Source organism: Frankliniella occidentalis, unplaced genomic scaffold (assembly GCF_000697945.3).
Source record: "Frankliniella occidentalis isolate FOCC.00 unplaced genomic scaffold, Focc_3.1 Scaffold7, whole genome shotgun sequence".
NCBI classification, from domain to species: domain Eukaryota; kingdom Metazoa; phylum Arthropoda; class Insecta; order Thysanoptera; family Thripidae; genus Frankliniella; species Frankliniella occidentalis.
In genome coordinates this window covers 3,491,822-3,501,509 of record NW_026267137.1, presented here as the reverse complement: position 1 = coordinate 3,501,509, position 9,688 = coordinate 3,491,822, and the positions used below count along the sequence as shown (strand labels likewise).

General features: G+C 49.6%; 1 protein-coding gene across 1 annotated transcript in view; it reads left to right on the top strand.

The window, feature by feature from the left end:
• Window positions 1-5,688: 5,688 nt before the first annotated feature.
• The window catches only part of LOC113204736 (uncharacterized), a 13,524-nt gene continuing 9,524 nt past the window's right edge, over window positions 5,689-9,688 (top strand). Inside the window, exon 1 of the mRNA XM_026420015.1 lies at window positions 5,689-5,773. The gene's annotated coding sequence lies outside the window, so the exon portion shown is untranslated. The remainder of the gene's footprint in view (window positions 5,774-9,688) is intronic.

Here is a 9,688-nt window from a genome sequence, read left to right as displayed (position 1 = left end):
CTACGCGGAGGTTTGGGTCAGAACTACTAAAACTTCAGGATGATGTGTAGGGCATGTGGGGAACCTCAGATCGTCGTCGCCCCGAGCTGCGCCGATTTGGCGTGACCCACCGTGTGGGCCTCTGGGACGGTCGAGTGTGACCCACACCGTGGGTCATGCTTCAAATAGTTCTAGGCACCTTAAAACGAGTTTTCCAATCAGTACTTTGTAAACCCAAGTGTGTACTTGAATGCAGAATATTCTGCATACCTACATGTATGCAGAATATTCTGTGTACTTGGCAAGTATGCAGGAGATAGTGTGTACTTGGTCAAGTACACACTAAAACCTCCATACATTTATGCAGGAGACTTAGTGTGTACTTGACCAAGTACACACTATCTCCTGCATACTTGACCAAGTACACACAATCTCCTGCATACTTGCCAAGTACACAGAATATTCTGGATACACGTAGGTATGCAGAATATTCTGCATTCAAGTACACACTAGGGTTTCCAGAGTAAAGGTGGTGAGTGAGTGAGTAGTTGAAGGAGGTAGAGTTACAAACATTGAAGTAAGATCATTTTATGATATTTTCAATCACAAAAACACAAAATACTACAACTACATAGTTCCGGGTATCAAGAATATCAAATAGTCAAGAAAATAAAATTATTTCTTCACATGGCAAATAGAAAATAATCACTTATGAAGAGCTCTGAAACACTCAAAACACAGAAAAGGTTGTTTTGGGCACTGGCTGCACCTAGTTGATACCTTTTTGGCATGGACCTGCGCATGTTTCCGGCTCTTGCCGCTCTTTCGAAGAGCCTCGTAGAACCCATTGCACCTTGCACGGGATTGTCTCCGGGTCCCCTCTAGAGGGCATCTTTCTCGCGCGCTCGCGAACGCCACGCATGGCAAGTCGAGGCGAATAAGATATCAATGTCTCAATACATCTCGTGATAGGTTTTTTTAGAATGAGGAGAGCATTTTCTGCCGTGACCCACACCGTGGGTCACGCTCGACTGTCCCAGGGGGCGGCGTGACCCACACCGTGGGTCACGCGAAGTTTACTAAAGGGCCGGATAGTGCCTTGTAAGTGCATTCATATGGTGTAATTTTAATTTTTCTAAAATAATTAGGGCGGCCCCGACAGCCTTCGGCTTCTGGGACATCCTTCTTTTTTCGGCTCCGCACTCAACGTGTTAAACAACATCAGAATTAAAGAGCTATCCTGCGACCGACGTGCGTATGTGTGGTGGCTATTATGGTTGGTATCATGAAGTACGCGAGCTTTGCGAGCCGCGTTAGAGTAGCAGGCGAGGCCGTAATGTACGAATGGGCATTCAAACATGTACAAGTGTGCTACATTCACACAGTATGCCCTGCAGTGTACTCAATCAAAGATAATTGCTAAATGCCATTGATTTTCGTGACAATTGTCCGCATGGAAATAAGTCCCTAAAAATGTGACTGGCTAAAGTGTCCAAAAAGTATACTTAAAGTATACAAAAAGTATGCAGAAAGTGCCAGCAAAGTGAGGCCGTGCCAATCCGCTGTACTTTAAGTATACTTAAAGTATATACTTAAGTAGGCCTATACATAAAAGTGTCATTTAGCTATACTTATTTCCAAGCTGGAATAATTCATTCATCTAAAGTGTAGTTTGACAGATTTTGTCGTTTTCACTCTGAACCATGTACTGTATATCTGCCCCGTCACTATGTCTTCCCCGCGGTTTTCCCCGTTACCGTGAGTTTGGCCGTCGCGGCGGCTCTCAAAACATAAACTCCTTTTCAGAATCGGACAGTTTTTGTTGAGAATCACTCACATACCCTCGCTACTTGGTGGGTGATGGATCCCCGCGAGGATTTGGACTGCTGCGAAACCCGGGCAGGGCCGTGTCGCATTTTCGGTTGACTCTCTCCTTTTCTCGCGAGGCGAAGCTACGCAACAAGTAACCCGAAAGCGCTTTTCTCAACGCCTCTTTCGCGTTTCCGCGGCGCGGTTTTCGGGTCTTCCATGGGCGCGGTGCGTCGTCGTGGGCGGGAACGGCGCTGTGGGGGAGAGGGGAAGGGGTGGGGGGATGTCTTCGGGCCCCGCGGCCATGATGCCAACTCGTAAGTCCCCGCGACTTTGGCTTTTGGTCTTTGCGAAAAGGGTTGGAGTCGGAGCGAGAACGCGGTTCCGAGTAACTGAGCGAGCGGGAAGCAGCACGGCTCGGTGGTGGTGCCCTGCCCAGTGGTGCCGGAGCCGAGACGGAGGAGAAAATGTTGTGCGCGGGGGCGGCGGGTGGTGCTGTGCGGCGGTACAGTTTAATTGAGGCTGTTTACCTGCCTAAGTGGCAGGAAATAGTTTGCCAGCCACCCCGTGTGCCCCGGGCAGGCCCCGGGCGGAGGCTGCGGGGGCCTCGCGCCACCGCACTGGCGGCCCCCGCACTAAATCTGCGTCCCCGTGCCCCGGCCTTACAAAGGGGCTCTGGTGGGGCCCCGCGCGGCCCCGCCCGGCCCCGCCCCTACACAGCGAAACTGCGCGTTTAGTTTGGAGAGGCGGGCGTTCTGGGCGAGCGTAAAGAACTAGCCGACTCGCACTAGAAATTTGTGCTGTAAAGTCTCTCTTTCTCCTAAAAGAGCAAAGGATTATTAAAGGCTTGCCCGCATGGAAATAAGTATATCGAAATGACACTTATATGTGTACTTTCAAAAAAGTATACATAAAGTATACTTAAATTCTAGCAGATTGGAACGCTACACATGGCTGGCAGTTTAAACTGGCTAACTGCTCACGCCGCCGCGCACTTTCGTAGTTGTACGTGCACGAGTGCGGGCGGTGGACGGGCTTTCCTACTCGCACGGGGCCATAAGTAGCCGTGCGGGCAGCAAGGATAGGAAACCCGGGCAATTGCCCGCGCGCACTTATGAATGCGGTAAAGTACAACTACGAAAGTGCGCGCGGCGTGAGTCACCCAATTGCTATGGCATATTGGTTTTGCAACAATGCCATGGCGATAAGTCTTACTCTATACACCTACCTGAATTGTAGTTTTGTGAAGATTTTGTCGTTTTCGATTTGAACCATCCCCTCTGCTACACGGTTAGCGATACACGAAGGATCAGCCGCGAAGCGTTGGCGCGAGGGAGAGAGAGGGGGGGGGGGGGTAGACAGAGAGAGAGAGGGGGAGGGGAGTGCGAGGTGAGGGGGAGGGGGGCAGAGAGGGGAGGAGACAAAAAGGGGAGAGGTACACCTGCGCGCGCGCGCGGCTGCGAGTGCACATCACGGAAGAGTGACTGCAAGGTAAGCAGGCTACCGTGATGATTGTGTCCTTGCTGCGCTGCGTGGCGCGGTGGCTGGCTGAGCTGCTGCTCCGGCTCCAGCCAAGTGGCGCACGTGGCGGGATGTGCGCTCCGCTGCCGCGACACACCGGGGGATCAGGTCAGGTGTGCGCTGGCCTGGGTGGGCCCGCAACTGCTCAGCCAATTAGAGGTACTTATTGGGTACGAGGCGCCGAGGGGGGCAGAGGAAGGGAGGGAGGCTGGCAGGGGTTGATTTATCGGATCTCGATATAGGCAACCAATAGATGCATGGTAAAAACAATTTCTCATCTTTTGAGGAAAAAGGGAAAACTTTTAGGACCTCCCATATTTGAGGAAAACTGCTCGGATGTCGCCTCAGGTTTTTGAGGAACCTTCTCAAAAATTGAGGAAAAATCGCGTACAGTTTTTGAGGAGACTTCCTCGAAATCTGAGAAACTTTCCTCAAACCAAGGAATTTCCTCAAAGTTTTCCTTTTTCACTCAAAAAATGAGACATTGTTTTTACCGTGTGGGGAACTGTTTCGAAAGTTCAACAACAAAGATCAGAACTACAACTTGCGGCCATTTCGACAAAAATTAAGACAACTAAAGGCACGTCCAGTAACGCAGATGGAGAAAGGGAGAGAGGGGCAGAGAGACAGAGGGGGGAGAGAAGTTAATTCGGAGGCTGGAGGGAAGAAGCGCCGGGGGTGCGTCCGTCCCGTGCTGGGGGAAGCGGGGTATCAAAAGTGCGTTTTGTGGCGTGATAACATCTGTTTACACACCCAGTCCGGCCTGCACACTAGCGCGGGGCGGCGCCTAGGGTGGCCACTCATCAGCCGGCCATAGCGAGATATCGGAGCCCTAATGCCGGGGGAGGGGAAGGGTGAGCCGGAGAGAGAGAGAGGGAGGGAGATGATGGATTGGGAGCAAACGATGGAATAATTTGGAAATCGCTCTCTCATGTATTTGTGCAGGCGCACGGCACGGGGCGGCGCGCCGGAGAGGGAAGTGGTGGAGATACGATGGTACAGCGGTCGCTGGCGCCACTCACTACTGCCTCCATTTCGCAGACAAGCCTCTCTGTAAAATTTCTAGATGAACTTTTTTGCGACGCAAAAAATGAAATTTAAATGTTAATTTTTAAAAACGTAAAAATAAAAGGTGTATAACTGGCAAAGCACTTGCAAGAGTTCAACACGCAGGTGTCGGATTGCTGGCAGGTATTTGCCAGGAAATTTTAACGCATTCGTGTTCAAAACTTGCAACTTCTCTACTCGAATTTCTTGTCAAACACCGGCAAGTACTATGCGATTTGTGCTTACCAGTCGCACACTTACTTGAGGTATAGTCGCTAGTGTGTTCGTGTTTCACCCTTTTTTTTGGTAGGTTGCCGAGTTTGCAATACCATGCCTCAATTTTTCTTTCAGTTTATACGTGCACAATGGTTGGTACTATTGCGAACCTACTATGCAATTATTTTGCAGAAGTTTATGCATTACTTTGCGGTCATATATGCGTTGTCGAAATTTCAGGGCTTTCGTTAGTGGGGCTTTGAGACCGTAATCCGACTGGCATTTTCCTTCTCTCTTCGGTCCACACATTGGTGCTTTTGATCGATTCCCCTTTTGCAAGTCGCAGACATAGAGCAAAAACGCGCCTCGATAACAAAAAAAAAGAGAGTAAAATGATCGCGTAGCCGGGCGCTGCGGCGGGTGGGGCGCCAAAACTTATCGCCAGGCGCTAAAAGTATAATGTGTGGGGGGTGTATATTTGTATCGGAATCCGCTGGTGAGATAAGAAGAAGAGAGACGCGACGGAGGTTACCGAGCGGCCCCCGGGGGCACATACACTTACAGCGCGCCGGAGCCGACAGGCAGAGCCTTTATTGTTTCTCGTCTCGCTTGCTTCTTTTTATCGGGCCGCCACTGCCGCTACCGCATCTACCGATGGTGTTGGAGAAGAATACAGAGGAGAAGACGCACGACCAAAAGGGCCATATCTTTCGCCGTCGTCACCGTCATCACTATCACAAACGTCATAGCATCATCATCACATGATCGTGATCACATAATTATCGTCAACTGCCATCACGTCATTATCATATATCGTCACATCACCATCATATGTCACCATCACGTTCATTATCATCACTGTAAGAAAAACCTGTAAGGTTTACTGGAAAATTTTCCATGATGTTTGTTGTAAAATTAGAGGAACCCTGTATCGACTTTAAGCCCATTGACGAGCAAGATTGGGCTGTCGTAAATTTACAACGTATTTTGTAAATCGAAAATACAAAATATTTTGTAAACTTACAAAGGCATTTTTCACAGTGATCCATCATCATCATGACAGCTAATATCCATTATCTCAGTTAATGTCTCTTTTTTGTTTGGTTTGATTGCTTTTTTAGGATTGCGTGGCGTTTGATGCTCCCGCTGTTCCGTGCTTTAGCAGCCCTCTTTGTATAATTTGGACATTTACAAACTCAGAGTGAGTAAAAGTTTTAATTCTGGACTTTAAATGGTGAATTTTGACGTAAAATGGTTAATCTTGACGTGATTTTATGACAATGTCATAGACCTATTTTTTCTCGGGGTAGTCTGGACGCACTGTCCTCTCGGAAAACCATCAGGCGCGGAGAGCGTCTCTAAACCTCGTTAAATCCGCCTTTCGCAGCGGCGGCTGCTGCAGCGTTAGCTTGCACTGTGAGCTTTCACCCTCATCATATTTACCTCCCAAGTAATTTTCTGTCTGGGTACCCACTAATAAGAATAATATCTAATTTAAATGCCGCACCGACGGCGGGGTCGTGATGGTGATGACCATGATGACGAAATAATGTAAAAATATAATTTTTTAGAAAAATAAAAGGGGTAAAGGGGAGGGGGGGGAGGGGGAAGTGCAGAAAAAAAAGTTGGATTAAAATCTCTGCCAGAGAGGAAGAGAGAGAGAAAGAGCGAGCGTCGGCCGGGCGCAGAGTCAACTGGTGGGGTATGGAGTCGACCACACGGTAAACATAATCAGGGAGCAGCAGCAGCAGGGCGGGGGTGGGGGGTGATGCGTGCGGCGGGTCGCCACGCGCCGCCACGGCACGAGCCTGGCGGAGCCACGCGGCCCGGTACAGTCCGGTCCAGAAAAGGGAGATCAGCTGCGGATGCTGCGGACAGAGTTTTATTTTTTATTAATGATTGTTTTACAACCCAAAACTATTGCGCGCAGTTGGGGCTCTGTTTCTCACCGCCTGTATATGCCTTGTCACTTACGCCCCCGCACTCGAGGCTCCCGTGGGCGCGTGCAGTTCCCTGATGGTGCTGTGCTGGACCACCAGACCCGCCGCCGCTCTCGCCCTCCCGCTCCGCCGCTCTCGCCACGCGGCCGCGAGCGCCACGCGGCTCGGCATTGTGGCGATAACTGGGCTGATGGCTGTATAATGGACCAGGAGACCAGAGGCGATACAGTCCATCTTATTTGTTCGCGCGAGGCGGCTCGGCGGCGCCCCCCTTGAGCGCTGCACTGTTGTTGTGTTTGGGAAATTACTAAATGGAAATAATATTTGAGACGAGAGGAGGCCGCCGCCGCTGCAAGTGGCGATGTGTGTGGGAAAGTCGAGCGGCAGCCGGCAACGACCGCATGAGCAGAAATGAAGAGTTGGCAAATCGACACAGATACATGGGGGGCTCACACAAGTGTAAATTCCCGAATCCGTTCAAACTTTGAGGTTTTTAATGTTGACTCTATACTAAAAGATTGCTGATAAAAGTTCGTGCCCAATTTGATATTTTGGGGTACATTAGGGGAGTCCAATTTCTTAAAAATTAGGCTACTAAAAATCGTCTTTTAACGAAAAACCCTAAATTATCATAAGTTCCCAATCAAGTCCAAATCGATGCACGCAGGACAAAGATTAAAAAAACGGATTTTTCAAAAATGATAGATTTTCAGCCATTTTATCAAATATATGGGACTTTCCCCCTATAACCAAAATATCAAATTGGGCACGAACTTTTATCGGCAATCGTTTAGTATGCAGGCAACATTGAAAACCCCAAAGTGTTGACGGATTCAGGAATTTACACTTATATGAGTCCCCTTGTCAGGCGTTTGAACAAAACCGCCCTGCCCTCCCGCAGGACGGCGCGCTGCGCTGGAGCTGGAGGAGCCGACGCACACTGGGCCGGAACACCAGAAAGCTGGCATCAAATATGTTCCTATTTATTTTTCGGTAGAGTGTCCTTCAATCAACTTCCCTAGCTTGAGATGAGCCAAAATTTTTAATTTTAAACTAAAATGAACCCATCAGGTGTCAAAGGTCTCTTTGAAAACTTCGCGCGCTTTCCTCCAATTAATGCAACCAATCAGCAAGTGTCTTCCAAACGTGGAGCCAATCACTGCACACGTTGCATCGCACCGCGCCAGATAAGTGGGGTTAGTCGGCCTCCACCGGCCCGTGGGCAGACGATGCAGAGCTTTCTGTATTTGGTTCTTATCAGAAACCGGGAGAAAACGGGAGCTTCATATTTTGGCACAAGTTAGAGAAAGGTCCTTCCTTTCATATTTTGCTTAGATCTTGACGGTTAATGCCGGTTATTAATACGATAACATTACGTGAAAATGGTGAAAAATCGCGTCATTTTCGGACCCTTTTAGTTGGCGATTTTTTGTCCAAGATCGTTAATATAAATCTTTCAATTAAGAGAAATAGTAGCAAAACGTCTAAACTGTATATTTTATATGGTCCCTGGGTGATATACAAACCTAAACTACAGTTTTGAAGAATAAATGTCTGACGCACCCGGGTGCCCCTCTCTCCCGGGACGGTATTTCAAATCAACTTTTTAAGAAATATCTTTATGTTTCATTACTGATATGATCGGTAGTTGATTCTTTAGACCTTATAGAAGATATTCCAATTATTTACAAACCCAAGATCGTGTTTTCGTAAAATGATTTTTTGCCAACTTTTCGGTGCTTTGGCCCAGTGTGCGACGGGTCGGGCGCCTGGGCGGTAGGCAATGCCTGGCACTCGCGCGCTCGGGTTGCCTACCCTGTCTTGGTGAGGCGCACTGGTCGGTGCAAGCAGCAGTGACTCCTCGGCCGTATCTCCTACTCGGAGTTGAAGTGAAGTAGTAGTAGGCGTAAATTTAATTACCCCAAAAGCAGTAAGGGATCTCCTCGCCATCCCCCCCCATCCGTCTCCCTCCGGCGTGCTCTAGCCCCGGGGCGGTCCCGGTCCGCGCGCCGCCGTGTCGCCCGATTTTATTTACACACACGGCCATCACGGCCTCCCCTGAGATGGCCCCGGGCGCTCCCACCCCGCCCCGCCACATTTAGGAATAGTTAAACACTCGTTGAGCGATCAGCCGACTCAATGCTCGACATGTGTGCGTGTGTGTGGGGAGGGGCGGGGGGCATTGCGAAAGCAATCATTAGCCTTTGTGACTCGCTTTGTGACCAGGACGCAGGTCACGGTCGAGGACATCCGAGTTGCATCCAGTCGTGCGTGGGTTCAAACACCAGCTGGTCGCATTCCCCCTTCGCCCCGCCTCACCCCCTTCTCTATTTCGCAGCCGGTTCTTTTTCGAGAGTTAGCTAATCGACGCGACTCTTCTTTATTTCTTAAAAAAAAGGAGAGCGAGGGAGGGAAATTGCGACAAGGCGCGTAATCTATAAAATAATTAAAGCTTTTAAAAGCCCGGGAAAAAGAGAAAGAGTGTCTGTGCGCCATTGTAATGAAGGGAAAATTAGGCACCGCTGGAGAGAGAGAGAGAGAGAGAGAGAGAGAGAGAGAGAGAGAGAGAGAGAGAGAGAGAGACGCTCTCTTGCTAGCAAGAGCGAGGAGCGGCAAGGGGATGAGAAGGAAAAGAAAGAAAAGAAAGGATGGGCCAAAGTCCGATGCGCGCGAGAAAGGGATGGGGAATTTAAAATAACAATCTTTCCTAATGCCTCAGAGAAAGTCGTCCCCGTCGCATTTGTGTGTTGGGGGTTTCGAGCGCGTCGGATCGCGCAGATGAGGGGGGAGGATCCGCGGGAATAGGGCGGGAGGAGGAGGGAGTGGGAGAGAGAAAGGGAGAGGTTAAAGCAGCAGCCGGTGGGAAGGAAAGGAAACACACTTTTATTGTTCTCACTTACTTTTTTTTCGTTTATGCATTATCCCTGTCTCTCGGCACGGCTACGGGGGACTATTTTTCCCCTCTCTCTTCGTTCTGCAGCGAAAGCGCGCTCTCTCTCTCTCCCTTTTTTTTTCTTATCTTTCTCTATCTCCCGCACATGCTGCCCCTCTCCCTCATTGGACCAGTCGCTCTGGTTCAGCTGCTGCTGCTCAGGACCCAACTCCCCGCACACTTTCACAACTCACCTCTCTCAACTCTCCACCGCGGCGCTATCCCCGCTGGCCATGCCCACGTG